Here is a 14,417-nt window from a genome sequence, read left to right as displayed (position 1 = left end):
AGACAAACTACCTGGGCAGTCTTTCAGTGCCAGCGGTTCCCAGAAATGAGACCGCAAAACTCTCCTCTCCAGCTCCCTTCTAGAGGAGTTTTTGACCTCCCCCGCTTCCAGGCCCCATCGCCTTGTCACTTTCAAGCTAGGAGCCACGTAGGCCGGGAGGTATCCATGCCTGACTCTCAAGCTCTTTACGCTCCCTCCTTCTAGCCAGGCGTTGAGGAAGGGAAACATCCAGGTTCTAAAACCCTCTACCCATCGAGGAGGAGTCTCCAACTGGAGACTTTCCAAATGCAATTTAAGAAAGGTCAACAAAAAGAATAGCACTGGGTTGACCATTCCCAGGCCTCCTTCCCTCCTCGATCTGTAGGTGACAGTCCTCTTAATCAGATTCAGCCTGTTTCCCCAGAGCATCTGAAAAAACAGAGCATAAATCTTGGTCCATCTAGACTCTGGCAAGAGGCACACGTAGCTGACATACAAAAAGACCGGAATCAGAAAAGTTTTGATCAAGTCAACCCTTTCCCTAAGAGACAGCTTCCATCTCTTCCATTGCTCTACCTTCCGGCCGGCCTCATCCAGTCTAAGATCCCAATTTCGAGTGGCATAATCGCCAGGGCCAAATCTGATGCCTAAAACTTTGATCTCCTGGCTCGCCCGGGGGAGGCCATCCGGAAGGTCAAACTCCTGACCCTCCTCCCCCATCCAGAAAACCTCACTCTTTTCCTGATTGACCAGGGAACCCGAAGCATCCGAGTATTCCTGGACAGACGACATCACGGCACACGCTTCAGATGGATCCGACAAGACAACTGTGACATCGTCCGCGTAAGCCACCACTTCCAGTGAAAAACTCTGGCTCAAACGGACACCCTTTACTATGCCACCCTCCAGCCTTCTAATGAAGGGGTCGATGGCAAAAACATATAGGAGGGGGCTCAGGGGGCAACCCTGCCTGACACCAGAATCCACCGTAAAAGCAGGGCCTACCCAACCATTTATCAGAGGGAAGCTCTCGGCTTGCCTGTAGACAACTCGCAGCCAATCAACCACCCTTACCGGGAGGCCATACCGTACTAGCAGAGCCCACAGGTACTCGTGATTGACCCTATCAAAAGCCTTTGACTGATCCAGTGCCAGCAAATACTTTCCCCATCTCTCAGCACGGCACCGTTCCACGGCCTCCCGGACGCCAAGGACGGCACTAAAAGTGCTCCGGCCCTTCACAGTACAGTGCTGGGAGGGAGAGAGTAAAGACCCGGAAACTTCCATCAGCCTATTGAACAGTACCTTTGCCAGAATCTTGCGATCCGTATTAAGAAGGGCGATGGGGCGCCAATTCTCAATACGGGACGGATCCTTCCCCTTAGAGAGCAGGATAAGAGCAGACAATCTCATGGAAGGAGGGAGCAAACCCTCACCCAGGCTTTCATTAAACACTTCCATAAGACGCGGGGCCAGGAGGTCACCAAAGATCTTATAAAACTCGGAGGTTAACCCATCCGGACCTGGGGCCTTCTTCATAGACAGGGAGTCTATGGCCTTCCTAACCTCGTCCACTGTTATCAAATCCCCAAGGGAATCAAGAGAACTACCGAAATTCTCGAGACCTGGAGTCTCCCTCAGAAAACGTTCCATCCTTTCTCTGATAAGCAGTTTCTCAGATAAAAGATCAGAGTAAAAGGATCGCACAACTTCCAGAATGCCTTCCTTATCCTCACGAAGGACACCCCGGTCATCACACAACCCCCTCACCTCCTTGCAGTTAACCGAGTTCCTACAGTTCTGGTAGGGATCAGGCGAGTGGTACCTACCATAATCCCTTTCCAGAACCAAGGACGCATACCGGTCATACTGATATTCCTTCATCTGGACCTTTACCCGGGAGATCTCCCCACTATCTCCCTGCTCAGAGATTAAGAAATCCAGTTTCTTTCTCAAGGCATGGTAGACATTCCTTTTTAACAAGTTTCTTTTGGCTACGAGGTTGCGGAAAAAGCTGCGAGCCCTCCTCTTGCATACCTCCCACCACTCAGACCTACTCCAACCTGCCTCCAAAAGTGACTCCTGAGATTGAAAGAAGTCCCTGAAAGACTGTCTGATCTCATCCTCCTTCAGAAGTTCAGAGTTCAGACGCCACAGGCCCCGACCCTTCTGAGGAGTTTCCGAGGCGTTCAAGGATGCACACAGGAAAACGTGATCGGAGAATTCTACTAGCTTCAGCACCGGAGCCGAAGTTTTCGAACTCTCCTTAACGAAAAACCTATCTATCCTACTCCTACATCTACCTCTAAAATAAGTGAAACCCGTGAGGTCTGGGAAATGGCGAATGTGCACATCCACCAGACCAGCCTGTCTAACCATACCAGCTAAAAAAAGGGAATCATAGCCCAGAGTAGTCTTTGAGCCTCCCCTATCTTTAGGCCTAAGGACGGTGTTAAAATCACCACCAAAGATTATCTGCCGGGCCGAAAAAAGATATGGTTTTATCTCCCCGAAAAGACACTTCCTGTCCCATTTAGTCTGGGGACCATAGATGTTGATAAGCCTCAGGTCGTGCCCTCTCAGGTTGACATCCAAAACCATACATCTGCCTACTTGAATCTCAATAACCCGTTGGACAGTTATCATGCCGGTAAAAAGCACCGCCAACCCACCGTACGGCTCGGCCGCAAGAGACCAATAGGAGGGACCACGTCTCCACTCAGCTTTCGCTTTGTGGAGATCAGCTAGTCGACCTACCCTAGTCTCCTGCAAAAATAAAAAATCGACCTCAACCGTGTCGAAAAAATTATAAGCCATGTAACGAGCCCGTTCGGACATTATAGACGCCACATTAATAGTGGCAAATCTAATGGGCTGGGAAGCCATCCTTACAGGGTTATTGAAAGCAGGACCTCATCACTTCCTCTTCACTTGTCGGGGGGACACATCTTCCGACGATCCCCACCGCTTCACACTGACTCCCGGAGGAACCACCTCGTCCTCTCCAAGAGTAACCTCCTCATCACTATCCTTACCAGGAGCAGCGGACAACCCCCCACCCCCATCTGGAGGCACCGGGGCAGGGCCCACCACAGGATTGGCCAACGGTATCTGACCCGGACCAGGCCCAGGGACACCCTCTTTAATCAAGGGCGATCCCTGTTCCAGAGATCCAGGCCGATCCACAGGACCAATAACTCCCACAGGCTCCACCCCATCACCCACCTTAGGGTCTACCTGCGGAACCGGTTTTTGCACTTGCGAAACCTTTTCTTCCTTCCCCTTACTAGTTACCGGCTGACCTATCACCAGCTCTACCCCCACCTTTTCAATCTTCCCTCTAGGCCTGCTCTGATATGGGGAAACACCAGTTGCCCTCCTCCTCTGTCTGAGTTTTCTAGATTTTAAGACCAAATCCCCTGACTCCTCCCTAACTATCTCCCCCTCCTCCTCCTCGTCACTGGAAAGAACAAAGAAACGGTTGGTTATTACCACCTCGCCACCATCTTTACCCTTTTTCTTTGTTTTCCCACCTTTGCCCTTCTCCACCAGCCTAAAAGGGGATTCCTCAGGTACGTCCAATGCAACCATCTGCACAGCACCCCCCACCGGGGCCCCCGACGGACCTGCCACCTCCATGGGAGCCACAACAGGAGGCACCACCACAGTCTGCAACGGTACAACATTCGGACCCAGGACCTCACTCTCCACCCTCCTCACAACCTCCACCAACTCCTCATCCATGGCCATATTATGGAAGGCTTCAGGGCATCTACTATATGGGTGCCCTTCCATCCCGCACAAGTTGCAGGAGATGGTATCACAATCCCGGGACACATGCCCTAGCTTACCGCACTTTGAACACTTTACCTCCGGGCAGTCCCGGCTGAAGTGCCTAAAATCACCACACCTATGGCACGTCCGAGGCTGCCCGGGGTAGAAACATTGGATGCGGTCCCTCCCAATGTAAGCAGCAGAGGGTACATGGCCACCATTCGCCAATTTGACTGTAGCCGACCATGCACCCCCCCACACGCCCATTGCCCCCGGGACCTTCTCCACTGGGGAAATGACCTTCTCTACGAACCTCCTGATCCAAAAGTTCAGGTCTGCTTCGCTCAATGATTCATTTCGGACCAAGATAGTTATCTTGGTCCTTTCTTGTCTGGTAATGGCGTAAGCCTTGAACTTCACCCAGGGCTCCTGCAACTTGGCTGATCCCCACTTAGACCAAAAGGCCTGTAAGCCATTGTAAGTAACAAAGCTGACGTCATATTCTGGGGTCCCAACAGGATGGATACACGCAAATAAATCATTTGCGGAGAAACCTAAAGAAAACAAATCTTTTAAAAAATCTGCCCTGCACGGAGGAGGACCCTCCCCAAGCCACTTCAACTGCACCGCGTTGCGGCGCTTTACTGGTTGTCCAGCCATTGGCCCCTGTTGAGGGAGCCTCCGGGCCCCATTCGCCACACCAGCATAGGATATTGGTCTTGAGATTAACGGGTTTGATGGTGCCTGCTTCCCCGAAACTCCCTCCGCCCCTCCATCTCCACCCAAGGTCAACCTGCGCTGTACTGCCTCCATGGCTGCCAAAGCAACTCCCACCCTTGCAGGAACAGCCAGCTTGTCACCATATATGGATTCCACAACTTGCCTCTGACCAGGACTTAAATTGCTCCTGTCAAGGCTTGGGAGCCCTTGGGCTAGCACCGTCGGTTTTGCCACCAGCTCATCAACTTGAGGGACCAGGCCACCCAACACCTTCCCTACCACTACATCCTCACTCACAGCCCTATTCCCAATCCCTTCAGTGACACTCTCCACAGCCTCCTCACCATCCACCACAGGACCAGGCTGCACCCCTAAACCCTCCACACATCCTACACCTGCCACAGAAGACTTCGCCTCCCCCTCCAAGTTACGGATGGAGGTATATAGGGGGTGCTCAATCTCAGCCGCCACTGTACCTCCGCCAGGCTTATTTGGAGGCAACTCCACAGATGATTCCACCCTGGACTCCATATTTACTGATTTGGACTGCCATTCCCGCAATTCCGCCACTTTGGCACATAGCTCCCCCTCCAAGCTAGCCAATTCAGCGGACAGTATCGGCCTTTCCCTGCTAAAGGCCCGGTTCCTACTCCTCCTTTTAGCCACAACCGCCCTTTTGAGTCTGGCTATCTCAGCTTCCAGAACTGACGATACCTCATTCGGATCGACACTTACAGAAGGGGCCACCCCCACCTTAGCACCCCCCTGCCCCTCAGGCACCATAACCACATCTATCGACATTGACGGTAATGGCTGCGGTGCACTGACAGATTCCTGCTGCTGTACATCCATATCCTTATCCTGCTCCTCCCCACCTACCACCTCTGGTATTTGCAAAATTATCTTTTTCTCCCCACCTGCAGCCTTAAGCGTGCCTATCTGTACACCCTGCTGCATAGGTGAGTCCAGCACCACATTTTCCACTTCACCTATTGCAGCCATAGACTGAGATCTAATCACATCCATATCAACAGAGAGATCCAGCCCCTGACCTTGCACATACCCCCCTGCAAACATAATCTCAGTTTGCTGCTCCAGCCCTTTTAGAACAGGCTGGCAATCCCCCTGCTCCATTTCACTAGACTTTAGCCCCGGGCTTTGCCCGCACCCCCCTGTTATAGTATAATCCCCTACAGGCTCCAGCTCCCTGGTTTCCGTCACCGGGCTTTGCCCGCACCCCCCTCCCACCACACACATAACCCCTTGCTGTTCTGAGCAGGAGGACCGACTCCCAGCTACTTCGGGAGCCGAGCCTCCAGCCCCCTGTGACGTCACACGCAGCCGCCGCTCCGGGACCCGCTCTCCCCCGCCAGCCGCCGCCAACAGCCGCTGTCTCCCGGCAACCAACAGACTCTCACCCGCGGCTGCCAGCGACGGCCCAGCACTCTCCCCACACAGAACGGAGGGGGCCAAACAGTCCACCCGCAGCAGCGCCTGGTCCCCGTCCTCCACTTCCGGCCGGCGAGACCCGCCGACGGGCTGCTGCAACGGATCCTGCCGGGTCTCCACTTCACACACCGGCTGCACACCATCTTCAGCCTTCACCCACTTCACCGGGCCTCCTTCCGCTGCCGCAGAGCCAGGTCCCTGCTGAACTTCCTCCACAGGCACGACCGCTGTCTGCAGCACCTCCACACCGCATCTAGGGACTGATGTGACATCCAGCTCCACTGCAGACATCACAGGTGAGACAGGAGCTGATTGCTCCATTTCCTTTGTTTTCTCACCATCCTGCATTAATAAAGCACTGCTTTCCATTGTATTTGTATCATGCTGTATTACAGGAGTTTTAATGTGAGCACACAGTCCCTTGTTGTCTGCTGAGACTTGTAGTGCAGGTGCAGCACACTCCATTAGGGAAACAGCAGAAGCATTATCCATATATTTTCCAGTATTCTGCAGCTTAACCGCCATGCAGGCATGTGGCCCCTCCGCAGCTGCAGGGCCCTTCAGTTCTTCAGGCTTCTTGGTCCCCCCAATCACACAGGGGACCAGAACCACACTGGGGTTCAGCTTACTCGGCGCTATAAGCCTTCGGCCACTAGGTAGTATGGGCCCGTATTCGCCTCCTGGGCCCAAAGCCTCCTCCGCCGAAGCACCGGCATCTTTATTAGGGGGAAAAGCCACCCCTTTCTCAGCCTCATTTTTTAGGGGTACCCCGGCCGGGCCACCCCCTAAGGCTCTCCATCTCGTCTCCGTATTCTCCCCCTGCCTGCTACGGCCCCCAGATGGATCAGGGGAAGGACCAGGGCCAGGCCCTGCAGGCAGGGGACTCTCCTGGGAAGCGGCCCCAGGAGGCTCCATGATTCTGGGGAAGATCCCCCAGGAAAGGTCCTGGCTTCGGCCTATGCACGGTTCTTCTGGAGCTCAGCTTCACACAACTGATTACCGCGGCTGCTGGCACCAGACTTGCCCTCCAATGGGTCCTCGTTAAAGGATTTAAAGTGTACTCATTCCAATTACAGGGCCTCGAAAGAGTCCTGTATTGTTATTTTTCGTCACTACCTCCCCGAGTCGGGAGTGGGTAATTTGCGCGCCTGCTGCCTTCCTTGGATGTGGTAGCCGTTTCTCAGGCTCCCTCTCCGGAATCGAACCCTGATTCCCCGTTACCCGTGGTCACCATGGTAGGCGCAGAAAGTACCATCGAAAGTTGATAGGGCAGACATCCGAATGCGTCGTCGCCGTCACGAGGACGTGCGATCGGCCCGAGGTTATCTAGAGTCGCCAGAGAGGCCGGGGGCGGCGGGAGGCCGGGGCCGACCCGCCGGGAACCCCCGGATTGGTCTTGGACTGATAAATGCACGCATCCCTGGGGGTCAGCGCTCGTCGGCATGTATTAGCTCTAGAATTACCACAGTTATCCAAGTAACGGGGTCGAGCGATCAAAGGAACCATAACTGATTTAATGAGCCATTCGCAGTTTCACTGTACCGGCCGTGTGTACTTACACGTGCATGGCTTAATCTTTGAGACAAGCATATGCTACTGGCAGGATCAACCAGGTAGCTCTCGGTATCGGCCGGCGCGCGCCCGAACGTCGGGGGGGGGCCGCGGCGCGCGCCGTCTCGAAAGCGGCGGGTCCGCCGGACCGGGCTTTCCGTCCGCCGGCGCACTGCGGCGGGGCGGACCGGGGCGGGTCTCGAGCCGAGCGGGCGCTCGGAAAAGATGGGGACGGGAGGAGGACGGCCGTCCCGGTCGGGCCGATTGGGAAGCTCGGAGTCAGAGTGGACGGCGGGGCCCGGCCGCCACCGCGCCGTCGGGCGGACACCCCGGGGAGGGGGGACGTCACCACGCTCGATTTCGCCTGTTTTCGCCTCACCCAACAACCTGTTCGCTAGGAAACCGGTGCAAGCCGTCCTGGGGGGTGTTTTTTTTCGCTGGGACGGCAGCAACTGCCCCCAGCCCCACCTCATCCCGATCTACGCCTGACAGGTTTCATCTTGTCCCGGGGGGGTGAAAGGGTGTAAAGAGGTTCCATCTCGCGGGGCTCCGTCGCCCTTCCGGGATGCCGCCGCCTGGCGCACGGGCGACCGCAGCTTCCGCCGGCTCCCTCCGAAAAGCGCCTCCCGCTCTCCCTGCGTCTCCTGGACGGTCTCGCTCCGAGTCTGCGCTTCTCTCTCGCCCTGCCGCCAGACTCGGCTCCTCTCCCGCGCTCTCTCTCTCTCTCGCTCTGACCTCCGCCCCGTCCGGCCCTCCCGTCCGCGGCGGGGGAGGCCCGGCGGGCGAACCCTTCCGTGCGGCCGCCTCGCCGGAGCGGGGGCGGCGCGCAGGGCCCTCTCCTGGGGCTTGCGAGGAGCGGCCGTCGGGGCTGGCCGCGTCCTCGGATCTCGATGCGACGCTCGTTCGGTTCCTGGGAAATCGTGTGCTCCGCCGGGGTCCGGGGGCGAGCGCCCTTCGCTGGGCGAGGGGGACGCTTCCCCGGCACCCCTGGCGGCGTCGGACGCCTGCGGGTGCCGGCGGACGGAGCAGACCGCGCCGCACGGGGTACGGGTGCGGGGCCCGCCCGGCTCCGGAGACCGGAGCGCTCGGGCGGACGCCTGGGGACCGGACGCCCTCTCCGGGCGGAGGGGTTCCGGGCGCGCCGTGGGCAGAGGGAGGGTCGGGTTCGCCTGGAGCCGGCCGAGACCCCTGGGTTCCGGCCGAGCGATCGTCCCTCCCCGCCGGGGCGCGGGGTGCCACATCGATCGGGTTGCGGAAATGGGAGACGTGGGGCCCTTCTCTCGCGTCAACCGCAGCCCTCCGTTTTCTCTTTTCCGGCTTGACTCTGTTCGCCACCTGTGATGCTCTCTGGCCGGTTCCCTCGGGCGTAGCGGGACGGGCGGCGCGCGCGACGCTCTCGCGGAGCGTCCTCCGACGCTTCCCCGGGCTCCTGGAGCCGCCTCCCGGCCCGAGGGGTGCCCGTCCGCACTCATCGGCTGAACTTCCGCGAATTGCAGTACCCGATTCGGCCCGCCGGGGGGCGCTGCCGCCGGGGGAAGAGGGGGACGGGCCGGGCCTGGCGCCGGGCTCCGCCGGACGCCCGGCGCTGCCCCGTCTCGGCCTCGGAAGGGGGAGTCGGGGGAACGGGAGGCCGGGAGTCCCGGAGAGAGAGAGAAAGAGAGAGAGAGAGATAGAGAGACCTCCGCGGTTCCGCCTTCGACCACCGGGGGGCGCCGCGCACCCGTCCGCACGGGCCCGTCCCGGTGGCTCCCGGCAGGGCTCTCCCAAACCCTCTCCCAGGGCCCCGGTCCGGGAGCCCGACTGCGTCCGCTCTCCGCTTCCAGAGAGGAGGCTGTTGGACGGGGAGAGCTGGTACCGGGCTCCTGGAGCCCTGCCTGGGCAGCCTATGGAAGGGAGGGAGCCCTGGCCCTGCTGCTCTCCGAGCTCCGGCCCTGCTGCTCTCCGAGCTCCGTGCCTACTCTGCCACGGGTCCTTTCGCAGGAGCTCCAGGGAAACGGGCTTTTCGGCCCCTGACAGAGTCCCGGCTCTCTCGCTCGCCTCGTTGGTACCTACTGATCCGGCGGAGGTGTTCTCCGGCGGGTAGCGACACGGACGGCCGAGGGCGCGCTTCACCCAGGCTTCAACCATCTCCTCCCCGAGCCCCTGGAAGTGCAGCTGGGCCGCGGGCGCCCCGGTCCGCACTCATCTGCGAAACTTCCACAAATTGCAGTACCCGATTTGGCCCGCTGGGGGGCGCTGCCTCCGGGGGAGAAGGAGACGTGCCCGGCCCGTACGTCGGGCTCCAACGGATGCCCGCCGTGGACCCTTTATAGGCCCCATCCTGGTCCTGCCATGCTGTTATCGGAGCTCCACGGCTATCTTGTCACTAAACCTTTCGTTTGAGCTCCAGGGCTTTTTGCTTTTTGTAACCCGGTTCCTGGAGCCCTGCCTGGGCAAAATCGGATGCAAGAAGGCCCTGCCCATGCTGATCTCTGAGCTCCGCGCATCTTCTGTCACGGGTCCTTTCGCAAAAGCTCCAGGGAAACAGGCTTTTCGGCCCCGGACAGAGTCCCGGCTCTCTCGCTCGCCTCGTTGGTACCTACTGATCCGGCGGAGGTGTTCTCCGGCGGGTAGCGACACGGACGGCCGAGGGCGCGCTTCACCCAGGCTTCAACCATCTCCTCCCCGAGCCCCTGGAAGTGCCGCTGGGCCGCGGGCGCCCCTGTCCGCACTCATCTGCGAAACTTCCACAAATTGCAGTACCCGATTTGGCCCGCTGGGGGGCGCTGCCTCCGGGGGAGAAGGAGACGTGCCCGGCCCGTACGTCGGGCTCCAACGGATGCCCGCCGTGGACCCTTTATAGGCCCCATCCTGGTCCTGCCATGCTGTTATCGGAGCTCCACGGCTATCTTGTCACTAAACCTTTCGTTTGAGCTCCAGGGCTTTTTGCTTTTTGTAACCCGGTTCCTGGAGCCCTGCCTGGGCAAAATCGGATGCAAGAAGGCCCTGCCCATGCTGATCTCTGAGCTCCGCGCATCTTCTGTCACGGGTCCTTTCGCAAAAGCTCCAGGGAAACAGGCTTTTCGGCCCCGGACAGAGTCCCGGCTCTCTCGCTCGCCTCGTTGGTACCTACTGATCCGGCGGAGGTGTTCTCCGGCGGGTAGCGACACGGACGGCCGAGGGCGCGCTTCACCCAGGCTTCAACCATCTCCTCCCCGAGCCCCTGGAAGTGCCGCTGGGCCGCGGGCGCCCCGGTCCGCACTCATCCGCGACACTTCCGCGCTGGAGTCCGACGCTCGCCGGCCGCGTCCCCCGGCCCGCGGGGGCCCGGGGGGAGGCCCGACGCGTGCGGGGGGAGGCGGCGGGCGGCGGGGGCGCCCCCGCGCCACCCGACGGCGCCCCCCGGTGGCCAGAGGCGGCTCGGAGCGAGACGATCGGGGGGGAACGGCGGCGCGTGACCCGCCCCGGCCCCCTTGGCCCAGCGGACGGGCAGGCGGCTCCCGGGCGCCCCCCCGATCCCCGCCGCGGCGCCCCCCGGTGGCCGCCTGACGCCACTGCGGGGGGTGCAGATTCCGTGTGTCCTCTCGGATAAAAACAAAAGAAACGATTCCCGTCGGGCGAAAGTAAGTGGGACGCAGGGCCCCGGGCCCCGACGGTCCGCGCGCGCGGCGCCCCCCGCTGGCCGGTCGAAGGGATGACAAAAATAAAATGAAAAAAATTTCAAAAAAGCACTCGCCCCAAACAGACGAAAGGTACCCGGTCCGCCCGGATGAACCCTCCCCCGTGTCCCCGCCGCGGCGCCCCCCGCTGGCCAGCCGAGGTAATACACGATTGAGAGGGGGGGAGTGAAAAAAAAGGGCAAAAAATGAAAAACACCCCACCCATTTGAATGCAAAGTCCCGGAGCGGCCAGGGGTGGACGCCGGTCCGCGCGCACGGCGCCCCCCGCAGGCCAGTTGAAGGGAAGAATGGAACGAGACTAAAAGATAAAAAAATTTCAAAAAAGCACTCGCCCCAAACAGATGAAATGTACCCGGTCCGCCCGTGTCCCCGCCGCGGCGCCCCCCGCTGGCCAGCCGAGGTAATACACGATTGAGAGGGGGGAAGTGAAAAAAAAGGGCAAAAAAAGAAAAACACCCCACCCATTTGAATGCAAAGTCCCGGAGCGGCCAGGGGTGGACGCCGGTCCGCGCGCACGGCGCCCCCCGCAGGCCAGTTGAAGGGAAGAACGGAACGAGACTAAAAGATAAAAAAAATTCAAAAAAGCACTCGCCCCAAACAGATGAAATGTACCCGGTCCGCCCGTGTCCCCGCCGCGGCGCCCCCCGCTGGCCAGCCGAGGTAATACACGATTGAGATTAAAAAAAACCAGGCAAAAGACAAAAACACACCACCGATTTAAATGCAGTGTTCACGAGCGCCAGTCCGCGCGCGCGGCGCCCCCTGCTGGCCGCGTAAAAAAAAAAAATAATAATAATAATAATCCACCGTTGTGAATTTGCGATGTGTCCGGTACGGCGGTGGCGGGGAGGCGTCTCCCCTCGTCGGCGCACCCTGGTGGGGGGAAATAAATGAAAGGAAAAAAAAAAAAAGAACAGCCCGGGCTCTCGCCGGCTTCCGCAGCCCGGGCTCCCTCCGGCTTCCGCGGCCCGGGCTCCGTACATACAGACAGCAAATGAAATAACGGACGGATGGATGGAAGAGAAGAACAGCCAGGGATCTCGCCGGCTTCCGCAGCCCGGGCTCTCGCCGGCTTCCGCAACCCGGGCTCCAGCCGGCTTCCGCAGCCCGGGCTCCCTCCGGCTTCCGCGGCCCGGGCTCTCTCCGGCTTCCGCGGCCCGGGCTCCCTCCGGCTTCCGCGGCCCGGGCTCCCTCCGGCATCCGCGGCACAGGCTCCGTACATACAGACAGCAAATGAAATAACGGACGGATGGATGGAAGAGAAGAACAGCCAGGGATCTCGCCGGCTTCCGCAGCCCGGGCTCTCGCCGGCTTCCGCAGCCCGGGCTCCCTCCGGCTTCCGCGGCCCGGGCTCTCTCCGGCTTCCGCGGCCCGGGCTCCCTCCGGCTTCCGCAGCCCGGGCTCCCTCCGGCTTCCGCGGCCCGGGCTCCGTACATACAGACAGCAAATGAAATAACGGACGGATGGATGGAAGAGAAGAACAGCCAGGGATCTCGCCGGCTTCCGCAGCCCGGGCTCTCGCCGGCTTCCGCAACCCGGGCTCCAGCCGGCTTCCGCAGCCCGGGCTCCCTCCGGCTTCCGCGGCCCGGGCTCTCTCCGGCTTCCGCGGCCCGGGCTCCCTCCGGCATCCGCGGCACAGGCTCCGTACATACAGACAGCAAATGAAATAACGGACGGATGGATGGAAGAGAAGAACAGCCAGGGATCTCGCCGGCTTCCGCAACCCGGGCTCCAGCCGGCCTCCGCAGCCCGGGCTCCCTCCGGCTTCCGCGGCCCGGGCTCTCTCCGGCTTCCGCGGCCCGGGCTCTCGCCGGGTGAAGATCAGGCGAGAGTAGGGGTGTCCTCCGCTGGACGGGAAGCCCAGGCCGTGGAGCCGCCGCACGGACCGGGGGTTGACCCGGCCGGGGACGGGCAGGAGGCGAGGCCCGGACTCGCTCCCGTCCAGACGGCCCGAGGCCCCTCCTCCCCTCCCGGTGGACCCGCCCCTGACTATTAAGCCCGGCCAGGGAGTCCACGTCGGCCCCCGGGCGGACCAGGGAAGGATCCCCCTTCCGCGCTCCGCCGCGCTCGGAGGCGCTGACGCGCCGGGTGGACGGGGCGCCTCCGGCCAAGTCCCCGGCCGGGACTTGGCTGGCTGGCGAGCGAGCGAGGGAGGGCGAGGGTTAGGGCCCCGCGCCCGTCCCCCGCCCCGGGCCAAGTCCCCCGACCGGAGCGGAGCGAGCAGGCCGCCCTAACCCCCCCCCCCCGGTGGCACCGCAGCACCGGAGATTATTCGGGGAATGCTCCACAGCGCTGCTGGGGAAGTGTTTGCTTTAAACACACTCTGCATTGCATACACACCGAAACCCATTCCAGTCTGGTAAACGTGATTCTCTGGGACTTGCGAGAATTGTATGCTGGGTAGTTGAGACATGACTCCCCCATCACCTCCCAGGGTCAGACTCATGGGGACCTCATTTTAGGTCCCCACCATGTCGGAGGTCCCGCCAGTGTTGGTGTGCTGTCTGGCCCTTGTCCCCGTTAGGATATATAAACAAGTGCACACACGCACACACACACACACACACACACACACACACACACACTACATATACTCACTGTACACATCCAAACACACACACACACACACACACACACACACACACACACACACTGCACACATATACACACTGTACACATACTTGTCTTTATGACCTCACTGGGACCCATGTCTGGAACATCCCTCACAGGGACACCCTTTTCCTTACACCTGGAAGGGCCTAGCCTGGAGCCCATGCAAGGGGACAGAGGGTGGGGGCACGCGCGGCCTGGGAGGGGACCATGGGGACATAACATAGGGATGCATTTATGTGTGACACCCTCCTTCCAGGTGGCCACCGGGTGCAATGGCACCCACATTTTATTATTTATTGATTTATTTATGTATGTATGTATGTATGTACTGTATGTATGTATGTATGTATGCATGTGTTTGTTTATTTACTATAAATATTTATTTATTTAGTTCATGTTCTTTCTCATTACGCAGTTATTCAGTTCTTTATGTAGAATTTAACTGAAAGCCAGTTCCGAGCCTTCAGAGCTTGGGTTTCAGCCCTTAGGCACGCATCACAATCCTTCTTGCCCGGAACCTTGCGGGAGTGGATGAACCGCATCATGGCCCTCATTCCGAGTTGATCGGTCGCAAGGCGAATTTAGCAGAGTTACACACGCTAAGCCGCCGCCTACTGGGAGTGAATCTTAGCTTCTTAAAATTGCGACCGATGTATTCGCAATAATGCGATT

The sequence above is a fragment of the Pseudophryne corroboree genome, chromosome 1 (genome assembly GCF_028390025.1).
Source record: "Pseudophryne corroboree isolate aPseCor3 chromosome 1, aPseCor3.hap2, whole genome shotgun sequence".
NCBI classification, from domain to species: domain Eukaryota; kingdom Metazoa; phylum Chordata; class Amphibia; order Anura; family Myobatrachidae; genus Pseudophryne; species Pseudophryne corroboree.
The sequence above is the reverse complement of the archived record's forward strand: the minus strand, read 5'-3'. Positions refer to the sequence as shown.